General features: G+C 39.8%; 1 protein-coding gene across 27 annotated transcripts in view; it reads left to right on the top strand.

The window, feature by feature from the left end:
* ZNF521 (zinc finger protein 521) overlaps nt 1-13,435 on the top strand; it is a 231,881-nt gene that overhangs the window by 3,692 nt on the left and 214,754 nt on the right. Inside the window, exon 1 of one of the 27 annotated variants that reach the window (XM_040550202.1) lies at nt 1,113-1,117. The exons of the other annotated variants lie outside the window; for them this stretch is intronic. The gene's annotated coding sequence lies outside the window, so the exon portion shown is untranslated. Of the gene's footprint in view, nt 1-1,112; nt 1,118-13,435 lie in introns of those variants that run through there. 27 annotated transcript variants of the gene reach the window in all.

Here is a 13,435-nt window from a genome sequence, read left to right as displayed (position 1 = left end):
TGGCCTTTGTTCAAATATCTTTTTCATTTTCCCCGTGTTATTTTTCTTGAATCGTGTCCATTTTTGAGTGGATTAATAGTATTCCGAAAGCAGCCTGATTGTAAGATTTCTGGAAGGGCTGGTATTGTGATTCATCTGAGAAGTTTAGAAATGCTTCTATAGATGTGGCGTTTAAATTCATTGATAAGGGTCTGGCCATCAGTTGCTACATCTTCATTTTTAGTGAACAAACAAAAGCTGCGAGTAATGTCGCAAGGAGAATTTCAACTGCAGCCCTAATGTGGGATTTATTTAAATTTCTTATTTCTTAAGTATTACTGATTTAGTCAGTACAAAATATAGTTCGATGGTTTAAAAATAAACAGTATTTTAAATAGCTTCTCTGAAAAACTATTCTTCGAATGTATGTTAATGAGCTATTTAAACTCATGAGTGCTGTTTCACATCTAAATAAAATATGGAGTTACACATTACATTTCCAATTTGTCATCTACTTAGCAGCCCTTTCTGGGGGGAAGATATAAGAGATATTTTTGATATGTCTGTCACTTTTGATAACTTAATTTGAAACTTATATCTTAGGGGAATAGCGATACAAGGCAGGTAAATACATTAAAACAAAATGACAATTGAGTTTTTTATATTGAATGCATGAAACTAATGTTCATCTGAAATGGTGGGTGTTCAGAACTTGCTAACGACTAAATTTCTTCTATTTTATTTTTTTGAAAATATTCTTCTGCTGAATTACCCTGGTTTCTGTTTACATTTCTTTTCTTTACTCTCCTATTTCTTCCCCCTTCCTTCCCTCACTGCTCTCTCTTGGTTCATTGCCAACTGTAGTCCGAGTGCCCCCCAACTCTTTCTGAAGATTACATCTCAGAAAAAAGGCATGGCAAGCACTAGATAAGCCCTCTAGAATTTAAAAATAATACAAAGATCTATCCAAGGAAAAATAAGATAGTAATTACTTTCTGTAAAAAGCCACATCTCTTACAAATATACTACAAGGCTGTGGCAAAAATGAGTGAAAAATAGAGTAAATCATTTAACTTTCTGAAAAACTGTAATTTGAATATATGACTTTAGGAAGAGGGAATAAAAGTTCAACTGCCAGGTTCTTTTAGGCAGAAGAAAGATCACTTGCATCAAACTCAGCAGTCCAGACCTATATTTCATTTTATGGATTAATTTACCACATTTCCTTGGCGAGTTTTTGAAGGGGAAAAAAAAAAAAGGAAAAAAGAAAATCTATTAGGTATTATTGGTCTGATCCAAATCACCTAACACATATACACTTGGTGGGGGAAGGAGAAAAGCAGGTGGGGAAAGGTAAGTTAGGGGCAGATACCATTGTCTGAGCCCCAGAAGAGGCACCGTGTAAATACAGGGTGTGGAAGGAGGGTGATGGGTACGGCTCCTTAAACTCACCTCCCTGAGGGGCAGCAGCGTTCCCCAAGTACAGCCGTGCTGGGGACCCCCTGAGATTAGAAAGGGAGGGAGGGAGGAAGAGCAGTTTACTTGGGTCTCGTTTAACTTGGCCATTTGAATGGTAAAACCTTTTCTGTGACTTGGCGTGCTTTGTAGAGATTATGCTTAGGTTAGGGGCCCCCACCCCTTTTGGTTCATGGGGTTTTTAGTTTGGGGAGGGTGTGAGGTTTTTCCTTTACCCTTACTAAGGGCTTTTGATGAGAAACTTTCTGTTTTGCAGCGAGTCAGAGTTAGAAAAACACAGTCACTTGTGAAGAAAAAGAGTTATTCTTTATACAAGCCTGAATGAAAATGTAGCCCTGCTAAAGTTTAAACCCAGGTTTCTCTAAGCTCAAGTCAGGTAATACTCATTATGCTAAAGTCACCCGTGAAAAATCACTGAAACTGTAGGTGTTAGATAAGCCATCCCAAGGAAACTGGAACATCCCCACAGATTTCATAGAAGCACTGATCTTTGAAAGTGATCTTTTTGTTTTTTCTTTTAAAAAATGTTGCTATTATTTCAAAGTATTTTCTTCTTTTGCTCGCTGTAATTTTGTATCCCACATCTGACTGCAGAAATAAAATTACTGAGTGTTAGTTCCTAGAAAGATGAGAAGGAAAAAAAGTATCTGCTCTATTTTGTAAATCTATACTCTGCTTAAAGAAGGCTTGTGTCTCAAAATATTTTGGCGAGCCCGGAGCGTCTCTTAAAGTTGTTCCCTCTCTTTAAGCAAAGCTAGGTACTCTTTCCATCCTGGCTGAATTTACAACTGCGCCTCAATTTATGCAGAGTGCTGGTGGACTGAGTAAATGTGTCTGTGTTTTAATGTGACTTGTTTTCTCATCATAAATTCAAAGCTAAAGGCTGTTTTCCTTACCAGAGGTGCAGGTGGTGTGGTGTAGTATTGAGGAAGGTAGAATAGCGGTGGATTAAAACACAAATCTTAATAGCAACAGTAGTTCGGAGAGAATTTGACATTCAGATCCCCTTCAAACAGTAGCCTTTACATTTCTGTATACCTGCAAATGGTTTGAATGCTTATTCTCAACCCCAACCAGCTTCTAAATTACATGGACTAGACTCTAAAGTCATTAGATTGTCTGCTGATTAGACTACAATCAATCCAGCATAAACAAAAACAGCAATTAGTATTGGCACGATTTCTGTGAACTTGACTTAAAAGTTCCAGTATTACCAGTCCAAAGATTTTTCTGAACGGGTCAGTTTCAGGGGCTCTGTTATTTTGGCATCATCATTTTTGTAGGGAGGGAACAAAAAATTCATAAGATTCCATTTGCCCTGAAAAGCAAAAACATCTGTTTGATGCATGAGTGGGTTGCTGACTTCTATTTGGCCATCCAAAAAAGGGCAAAAATTAAGATTTCGAACATAAAAGAGTACATGAAAAAGCAAATTACAAAGAGGATTTAAGATTAGCATCTTTTTATAATGCAGGCTATTTATAGTCTTCTCTTTTGACATGACGAAGCATGCCCCCGCTCCTTTATATATTTAAAAAAAAAAAAAAAAAGTAACAACAAAAACATCACTAACCTTTAGTAATTTTCATTGACTTTGGCAATGCATAGTGATATTGACTGTCTTGATTAGCTTTAGGATAACAGTAATGCTACCCGGTCATTCTGGGGGCCAGCATGAGCATTATTGACCATCACCGTCTACTTAGGAACAGGTCCTATTAGGAGTGACCATCTAAACAGCTGCCGGTTGTGCTGCTAGTGGAAAAAAAAGTGAAAACTTGTTGCAAAGATCCTATTGAGAGCTTTAGAAATGCCACCTGTTTGGTTCAGTTTGATTTTGTTTTCCCAAGTTGTTGACTTGTGTAACAAGAGAAGCTGTCGGTGCGGAGGCACTTATCTAACGTGTGGGATAACGTTATCCGCCATGATCTGAGATGTCTTGAAAGGCTTTATGTTGCTCCCTAATTCATTCGGTCTAATAGTTCTCATTTCTTTGTTCTGCAACATGTCTTTCAGTATTTAGAAATTCACACATTTTGGAAAAAATAAAAATAAAAATTCCTTTTCTGTGTTTGCAAATGAGGAAAGGATCTAGAAGAATTGTTATCATTTTTATGTAGACCATATCGATTTGTGTGTGTTTTCTTCTTCCTGTGTGAAACACTGAAAATAAGCTAGATGGAGTGTTTTTTTAATTGATTAAAATATTATAAATATTATAAAATATATTATAAATGCTGATACCCTAACAGACCTCTTAGCATCTTTTCCCAGATGTATTTTAAGGTTTCCGTTGGTTCCTGTAGAGCTACTAGAGGTCTAAATCAGTACGATTGAGGGGTAGGATGATGCTCTATTTCACTTAAATCAGAACCATGGCATATATATATGTATGGATGTATATACGTCTTTCTCTGAAGGGACAGCAGACAGATCTGCGAAGAACTGGGCCTCCTTTATTTGGTGCTGTGAAAACATAGATGTCTGTTTTCAAATATATTTTGCAATGCTGTTACTAGAAAAGCATTCCAGTTGCTCAGTCGTTCTCTTTACAGATGTCCGATAGCACAAGGGAAGATTTTAAATACTTCTAAATCATAATGCAACGCTTGGCATAGGATTCTGACAAAAAAAATGAACGTGCGAGAACCGAAAGAGGTAGTGAGGTTTGTTTTTGTCTTAAGTTTAATTTTAGAGAACTTGGGCTCTATTTCACCTCAAGTAGGAGCAATTATGCTAGTTTAGCAATTATTAGAGATGAAAGAAATTCTGTTAGATACAGCTCCCCTAAACTTCAGTAGCTTTAGTTTTAGCCAGGATAATGATCAAGGAATACTTAGCCATGTGCCTAGGGACTACGCTATAGCAAAAAATATAGGGCTGATCTTGGGGGTATCCTTATTACAACATGTTATAATTAACATTTTAATTCAGCCCTCCTGCTTTCCAAAAAATCTGCTTTGTGCTCTTCTGTGCTTTATGTTCTTCTGTAAGACTGCACAAAATCCCCCATATCCAGTGGAAAGGTTTTTAAACCAAGACTGTCGTCCTCCCGTATTTACAATACCAGTTAACACTGTTCACACTTTTTTTTTTAACTTCAGAGTCCTTTAGTTTCAAACACTTTTTTTTTTTTCCTCTGTACTGCATAATTATTGAGGAAAGAATGTAGAAGATTTTTTTTTCCTCCTTTTTTCATGATTTAGTCTAGGTTGTCCATGTTCTTCAAGTATGCTCAGGGCTGAGCATTCTAGAGTGATGCTGTGTATGTTATAACCCAAGTGTTTTTTTGTTTGTTTGTTTGTTTTTTTTTTTTTATCATGGGAGCAAGCCAGAGAGGTGTTTTTGGGGTGTTTCATCTGATACTTTTGCTTTTAAATACATGTACAGTTAGGTACAATGTTTCTCTTTAAGGTTAGAGTTTTTAGTCCTTTAGGCATTTTTTAAAGTCATCTATATATCTGTTGGTATAGTGATCCCTCCACCCTCAATGCCTTGTTTTTAAGGTGGTAGGGGCTTATTATGATCCTTTAAAAGTAAAGGATCTGTAGCCAGCTAGTCTTCTTACAAATTTGGAAATGGTAATGATGAGTTAAACAACCTCTTGGCTGAAGCTGAACATGGTTTTGCCGTAAGGACAGACGGACAGGATGCCGGTAGTGAGGGTATCGGTGTTCTTCCTCTTCCTAAACCCCATTTAGGAGAGCTTATTCACTCATGCAAGGCAATCACCTGGAGCAGGAATTTTGCCCTTCCTATGGAGCAGGAAATGCAAAATATCTCTCCTGGTTTCTCAGACAGACACTCGGTATTTCGCATGAGTGTGGAAAAGCTAAAGCACTTTTAAATCTAAACGTCTTGGTTCACTTTACAATAGATGGCTTTTGCATGCAATCCCTGAAAGTTGGTATGCCCTTACTCTTCCTAGGTTGTGTTTTGCCAGGAAAATATATTTCAGATGATGAATTCCCTGATAATTGATTAGTGGAGCTTGATTTTCTGTTTTTTCGCTTCTTCTGCTGACTATCAAGTTCAGCTCTGTGACTGACTCGTGAGCTTCTTGAAAGGAACTTTAAAACCAAAGCCACGATACCTGCTGTGTCGCTGGACCAGATGATGTGATGGAGTGAGGCAGTGTCCTTGGGAGGACGAGGCTGTGCTTCGACCAACAGAACTTTCTCTGGCACTGAGTTATGATGGCTGTTTTCTTTTCCAGGCAGAGTCAAGTGAATTTCTAACTTTGACAGTGGCAGTAGGAAGGGGGAGGGGGCGGGGAAGTTAATTATTTTCCACCTCCAAAGAATACAATTGCAAGGAAGGAACTTTCTGATTCACTGGTTCCAGGACAACAGGATGTCAAGAGCCATGCCTGATGTAGCATTTTCACTCCAAAGATGGGAGGAGGAACCGGATTGCCGTTGGTCTGCGAGTGCGACTGCTGGGAAGGGGTTGGATTACGTGGTTTAGAAAGGGCTAGAGCATAGGAAAAGGTTCATTTTGCAATTTCTAGTGAATCTGTTGGGTAGAAGATGTTCCAGATACAAACGTAAATCAACGAAGAAAGGTCAGGAAGCTGTAAAGGCTTGGGTGCTGCAGTGCTGGATATTCCAGTGCCTGGCTGCCTCGTGGAATAGTCATTGTGCTCCGGGTGCTTGGATTCTTTGTACAAGCCATTGGCAGGATAGGGGCTTATGAATGTTGTTGAGTAGGAGCTGCCCTAAAGAGACAGCGTGAGATGCTAGGAAAGAAGTGTGCCTCAGCTCCCCCTGTCCTAGGCATGGGTATCTTACTGCAATAGGGTGTCTCGTAGTCTGCAGTCACTGGTCCGAGTTGGCCAGCCACTGTTGGAGGCAGGGAACAGGTCGTTCCTTTTTTTCCAAAGTAGAAGGAACCGAGGGGTTGTGCTACTTTTCCTCTCCCCGTACTGAAGAGAGGGAATCATTTGCTCAGCTGGGATGTGAGAGATGGGATTCTGTTCTGTGCTTTGCCTAGGGGTTCTTGAATCTGGTATCTCACAAGGAGTACATCAGTCATTACACAGCAACGTAGTGCACTATGAGAGTGAGTGGCCCTTTTTATTTTTGTCAGTGGCATTCCCCTCTTCAGAAGTGTAATTGAGTATTTGTTGGACAAGAGGGTGAGAAGGAGTGCTCACACACAAGACCCATATCTCCAGTGGTTTGAGTACCAACAAAGAAAGAGGCCTGGGTCTGTCTGCCAAGTGCCTACCATAGTATTATTGCTGTTGAATTATTTCAGTGAAACTGGAACTGGAGTCCAGGTTTCTCCCTTCCCAGGTGGTGTCCTGACCACAAGGATATCATATTGTGCCAATTCACCTTCTTTCTAGTTCAGTGAATGTCATAGATGAGGTATGGCAGCTCAACAGCAATGAATGAGTGCGCCTCAAGTCTGAGGGCAGGTGCTCTTTTCTAGGAAGAGTACAAATCCTTCTGACAGAGAAGAAAGTTGAGCATCTGCCACCCACATCCTGGCTGAGTGATCTAACCGGTGGGTGTGGGCAAGAGGGGGAAAGGAAGAGGCATCGCAGCCCACACATTTTCTGCTAGTATCTTGTAGCGACTAAGCAAGGGTATGTGAGCTCTCAAGAAAAACCTGTGAGACTGCGTGCAAAGCCAGGGAAGACAGGACAATACTTAATATTTTTCCAGGCAGCTGCAGCGGGGCTTTGGTTTAATTTCAGTCCTGAGCTGCACAGCACTAGGAAAGCCTGGATGATAAAAACCATAGGTACTGCTTCTAAGCTCCGTTGTGGATGTGGACCGGTGTGGTGTTGTAGCTGATGGAAAGTCATCAAGAACAGAGCAGAGAGTTTTAGGGATCAAAACCAGACCACGGTACAAAATAAACGTAGATCTCTTTTAAATCAGGGATAATCTCAATTGAAAGGAGGTGTATTTTGACTTGGATAAATGCGTGTCATTAGGTGGTAGAGCCAAAGCACGAAGCTGTGTTTTACTTTGGCATTAGAATGGTGTCACATGGCCCCAGCTCCTCAAAATAAGTGCCTCACGTTAGGCACATAAATGAATGGCTTGACTTTCAGAGGTCGTGGTCAGCTACAGTAACCTTTACAGCAGGTCCTCATATCCCTTCCTTCAATCTCCCATCTTCAGAGTTGTGTAACATTGGCCTGTCCAATTGTTCTCTCTTATGGAGCTTAGGCTTTTGCAGACAGTTTAATGAATTTCTTGTTTTTGAAGCACAGTTGGAAATACAGGTCTGTAGGAATAGCAGAAATTCGTAGCTGTGTCTCTTTGAGAGAGTAAGAAATCTTAGGTGACACGTAGCTTCAATATACTGAATTTCTCTTAAAGCATTCCTTGAAGTACTGGGTTTGGTAAATGGGCTTAAAGTTTATCTTAGCCCCCTGATTTGTGCCTTTCCTCAAAGGGACTGGACGTCCACAGTCACCTTGTCAAAAATGGAGGTGGAGTGCTCAGTTTGAGACAGGCAGGACAGCTGAAAGTCCGCACCCCAGTACTAAGGATTGCCCCCCAGAGAGCCTCCTTCTTGCTTTGCTAAGTGTCACCACGGTCCTGAATTTGACTCCGAGATCCATAATCATGTTACATTGCACAACAGAATCTTAGGGATGTCTGGAATTTACTTGAGGTTTATAAAAAAACTTTAAGATTCTTTGGAGGAAAGTATTTTGTAAAATGCATTATACCATTATTAGTTTACTTTAAATGACAAAAATATGAGTGTGTGTAGATGTGGCCTAAGCTTGTTACAGGGTACATTTTTGGGGAGGCAGTTAGCAGTCTGAGTGGGGTTAATCAGTTGACTACCTCAGCTGTCTAGAAAAAGATATCCCCCCATCCCCAGCTTTGGGGTTTCTGTAGGATTCTCTCTCTGCTGCAGAAAAGTGTCTTCTGCCTCTTCTGCCCACGATGTTATGTAAACCGGGCGGCTTTAGGCTGTGACGTTTGGGTGCTGTCATCCTCCTGATCAAGGGTTCAAAGAATATCCAAAGGATTTCTTAAGAATAATTTCTTTCCAGTTAAGTCTATTTATTTTATTTTTTTTTATGTTTATGTGCTGCCTAGGAAAATACCTCATTTTAGCAGCAGAAGAATATTTTCCAACCACTGCAATCTAATTGGTAACTCCTAGTTCAGTCTTTCTACAAGGATGACATGGGGGCAGGGGGGTGGGGGGGGAAGCTCAGGGTTGGGATAGGCTATAGAGAGGATTAAGAATACGAATGCTATGAGGGGCTTTGTCTTCTAGAAAAAGCAAATGCAAGAAGAAAAATGCTTTATATAACAGGAATTTTTTAAGACAAATAATCATTTCCAGGTATTAAGAGAATACTGTTACAACGTGGGGGCGGTGGGGGGGGTTGGAAAAGGGGTATGTCACAGCACAACGCAAAACAAATCAGAAATACAAATGTTCATGTGTACGATTAACAGGATTTATGTATGCTTGTGGCTACACACGCAGCTAATTTTCAGCAGAGTTCTGGATTGTAGATATCTGAAGTGTTAATATGCAAAATCACTTCTTCTTCCAGCTCTTCTCTCACTAAACACATCGGGTACATGGGCGTTTGGGAGTCAAAATAGTAACCGAGTTTCTGGGTAGTAGTGATAGATAGGCATTGATATTGAGTGATGCTGTTCAGAAAATAATACTGAGTACTTCTGAACTTTTATGAATGCCAGCTACCCTTAAAGGACATTACAAAATAGCCTGAAATTGTTGCAAACTTGCAGGATTCGTGGCTGGGCGTGAGGGCAGGTGCTGGTGTGTGTCGGCCAGAGGAGTCTAAAGGCTGAGCCTTAACGCACCGGCAGTACCAGGGGAGAGAAGAAAGCAGAGGAAGGTGTAGCCCTAGCAGGTGGTGCATTGGCATGTGAGGCTGTATTTAATGCCACTCTGTAACATCCTTAATTTCAGTTTTGTATCCTGGCTGAACCCTTACGGAGTTGTATTTCCACAGCACGTTACTGCAAAGTGTGAAACGTCTTCAAAAATCCATTGAATTTAATAGAGTTAGAGGATGCTCAGCATCTCCAGTAACAGGCTCCTAAATTTGCCTTCTGCCTGTGTGATTAATCTATCTAATCATACGTAATATCTACCTGTACATGGTGGCAGTATGAATGGCCTCCCGGTTTTTATGTGGCTAGGAGGAGGAGGGAGAAGAAAAGTAGAGAGAGACTTCCAGAAATTACAGTAATTTGTAGGCACACACATTTTATTTCTGTTCTGTCTGGGTAACTCGGTAAATTGTGTATTGATTATGCTAATACAGCTAGTGTCTCTATTACTTGTCTGCAGAAATTATTCAAACATGTAGATAGAAGATGCACTTGGCAAAGTTACCGTCCTAAGAAAAAGGCTCTTTTGCAAGATGGCTTTAAATTGAATTACTAATCATATGCTAATGGCAATTTATGGATTAGGTATTGAATTATAGGAAATACTAAGTGCAAGTTAAAAATACATATTCCAAACTCTGTATCCCCGACAATCTCAGTTGCTATATTAGGTTTATTTTCACATCTTTCAAGGAATATGTTTTAGGAAGGGATGAAATCAATAGCAATCTATTTTTATAGTTTATTTTGGGATATGTGGCTTCTCCTGCTTTGTTTAACAGGCTGAAAGGATAGCTCAGACATTTGGGAAAGTTTTTTTTTTTTTTTTTTTTTTTTAATTTATTAACCCACCTAGACTGGAAGAAAATAGACCTTTTTCAATTATCTTTTGCTTTTATTTCATTATGGTTTGTAATAGATCTGAAGCTCTAAATCTTAGCCAGAGTTCTCCAAAAGGCTTCCCTTCAGTGAAAACGTCCTTTTTCACATTTCTAATTTTGTCCATTTCTTTTCCATACAAGGGTTTTCCCAGGCATCAACCAGAAATGACTTGTGCTCTTCCTTAGGGTGCTAAAGCTGCAGATTAACTCTTCAGTGAAGGGTTAGTCAGTAGAATATGAATGAGATTCTGCAGGCTAGGAAATCTGTATACATTTTGTACTAAGTTTTATAAAATAATCTTCCTCCTCTACATGCTAACCATGTGTCCCAGGAAGAGGCTATAAGGAAAAGGGGTGAAATCCTCACTGATCAGCAGGTGTTGCTGTGGAGCAGTCAGGAGATTATCTCTATTTTTAGGACCTCTATATGAAAGTCCCCAGGGGTCTTTCTCACTGAACTGTCCTTGATGGGACTACTTGATTTAAATTTCTTTCTCCTTTAGAATGAGGGCTTGGTTTTAGCATTGATGTTTACCAGCCTAAGCACGAGAGATGCTCTGAACTGAAACCATGGTTTGCCTTGGACACTGGTTGTACCAGGGCTGAAATGTCCCAACCTTTCACATAGATACAGCTTCAGTTTAGAGAGATGTTTTTGCAGTAAAATTTTAAAAACTGGTATCTTTCCAAACCACAAGCTTTTATAATAAGAGGTAGAGTTGACATGCTGGAATTTTTTTCCTCTATCGAGATTTTCTTTTTAAAGAAATCACTTAAGAAATGTGGTGCCACAGTTTTTTTGTGGTGATCTAGTCTTTTTAAAAATTTTAGTATTTGGGTTTCTTGTTTGTTTTGTTTTTCATAAGTTACATTGTGAAAATATGTGGTAGGGACTCGATGTTTTGTTTTAAGGAAGAGATAGTCAATCACAAAATATTTCTACAGCTAACAAAACAGGTGACCTGTGGTCGGAAGCAGGGAATTGTACAGACAGGGGATATTGCTGCTTTAGTGACAACGTTATTTCAAGTGTATCTGGAAGGGCTATTCAGCAGCAACATCACTTATTCATAGTCTGGATTCATAAGCCATTGTTCTTGTTTCCTGAGGCCTCTCCTTTTATTAGTATTCTATCACTTTGTTATCTAGAATTTATCTTATGCTAGGATGTGCTAAATGCTGTACTGAAGATGATACCCATATGCACAATTAGAGTCCTAGAGTATCAGTAATTTTGACGTTTGAATTAATAGTAGTGCATACATGCTACTGTTTTATTTGCATATCATCATCCTCGTGGGTTTTTTTTTAGTTGCATTCCATGATAGTGTTAGAGCAGTGTTTTTGCTTAGTAACATTTAAAGCATATTACTGTATACGTTTTGTTTAAAGTTGCCTTCGTCTCCTGAAAGAAAATGGTATAGATTATGTTTAAGGGATGGTAACGTTGGCTGTATGTCATGCTGCTGCTCACACTTAAGTGAGTTTAACTGTGGCACCAGAGCTAAATAGTACTGAAGTTTTCAGAATCTTGTTGTGGAAAGGCATAAAGTGCTAATTAGGAGCTCTGATGCTACCAGCTGAACCTTTCTTAACGTAACAACTACCCGTGGTGGCTGGAAGGATGATCGGACTTAAAGAAGGGAAAACGAGATGCTGTTTTGTAGATGGGTTGTGCTAACGCAAAGATTTCCCTTCTTCTGTCGATTTTGTAGGGTAGCTTTTTTATTCTTTTTACTATATTTCCCCCTAAGTGAGGTTTAATTTTCGTGACAAATATATGACTCTCGCTGAGTATTATTAGCAAGTCTTTGTGCCGTGGCCTGTTGTGACCTACTTGGTTCTTTTGTGACTCAGAATTCTTAAAGAGCTCGACTTAGAAAGATGCTAAGCCCAAAGTTAGCTGCTCTGACACTTGTCTCCATTTTTTTTAGTGTAATAAAGACATAGCCTTTGTCAAAAGCAAGCCTCATCTCTCTGAATTTCTATATCTCTAAATAGTGGGGAAGTTTTAATCACTTGATTTCACAAGGCATATACTGGCACGTTTTTGCATTACAATTACAAAACCGCACATGGAAACAATTTGTTAGGCAGTATCCATGTGGGGTGGGGTTCTTTTGTTTATTTATTTTTTTTAATTTTAAGCCCTACAAATGGTTGGCATACCTGCCCGTCAGCAGTGCAAAGTCAAGCACATATTGGTGTGCAGTCACTTCTCACTAGCAGCAAGAGGTCCAGGTACTGTGGCTGCTGCAGGGGATGCTCAGCACAGAGCAGCAGCAGGGATGCACTCCCGCATTTCAGTCTGCATACGCCTCTAAGTGGAGATCCACTTCAAACAAGCAGACTTTGTTTACTTTTCAACAGATAGCGCACGGTTTTGAGGTTTCCCACTTGTGAGTCAGTTCTCGAGAAGTTCATGTTTGGGTTTCTCAGGTCCATCTTGAGACTTGAAATATGTTAAGAGTTTCTAAATTGCTGTTTTGAACTGAGTTCAGACGAAGGGTATGTACCGTGGCTGAGGATTTCATTGATAAATACTAGCTATTTTTACAACTTTGGCTGTGGTTGATGGGTATGACTGATGACCAAGCTGAGCTGACTCCTTGGGGGTGGGATGGTGGACTCGTTTTCACTTCTAGAGCTTGCTCTTCAGTTGTCTTTTTGGAAATAAATCCACAGTGGGTGGTGGGCTTAATCGGGGCCAGGTTGGGCTGCTTCAGAGTTTGCACTGGGGGCTTTGAGTGGGTCACAAAAGGCTTCTTCTTTATTATTTTTTTTATTGTACTCTAGTTGTATTCATTATATTTCTTCCTGTATTAATAAGTCTTATTGATCTGTGCTGTCCTACTGAAAAATCTGTTTAGCTTAGCTCGAGTTTGACCACGTGTTCCTCGAAGCTGTCCTTTTCATGAGCTTCTCCCATTGCTTTCTTTGTCTGACCAGTTTCCTTTAGCTTTGAGGACTGCTGGGATGAATGCTTCAGCATAACAAAGAAAAACATACAGTATTATCAGGACTGAAGTACTGGTAGCTTCGTGGCTGCAAAACAGAAGTTCAAGTGAAACAGTCAGCTCATAAAATCTTATTTTGTGAAATATTTGACTGACTCTGGGGCCTGGGAAACTTTATCAGATCTCTGCTGATGAGAAGAGTGTGCTTACGAGGCACAGCTCTGGGATAGAGAGAGATTGTTTAGAGTCCTTCAGAGATTGTGCTTGACTCTTTCTTATGTATTTCGGG

Source organism: Cygnus olor, chromosome 2 (assembly GCF_009769625.2).
Source record: "Cygnus olor isolate bCygOlo1 chromosome 2, bCygOlo1.pri.v2, whole genome shotgun sequence".
NCBI lineage: Eukaryota > Metazoa > Chordata > Aves > Anseriformes > Anatidae > Cygnus > Cygnus olor.
This window is presented reverse-complemented; position numbering and strand designations above follow the sequence as displayed.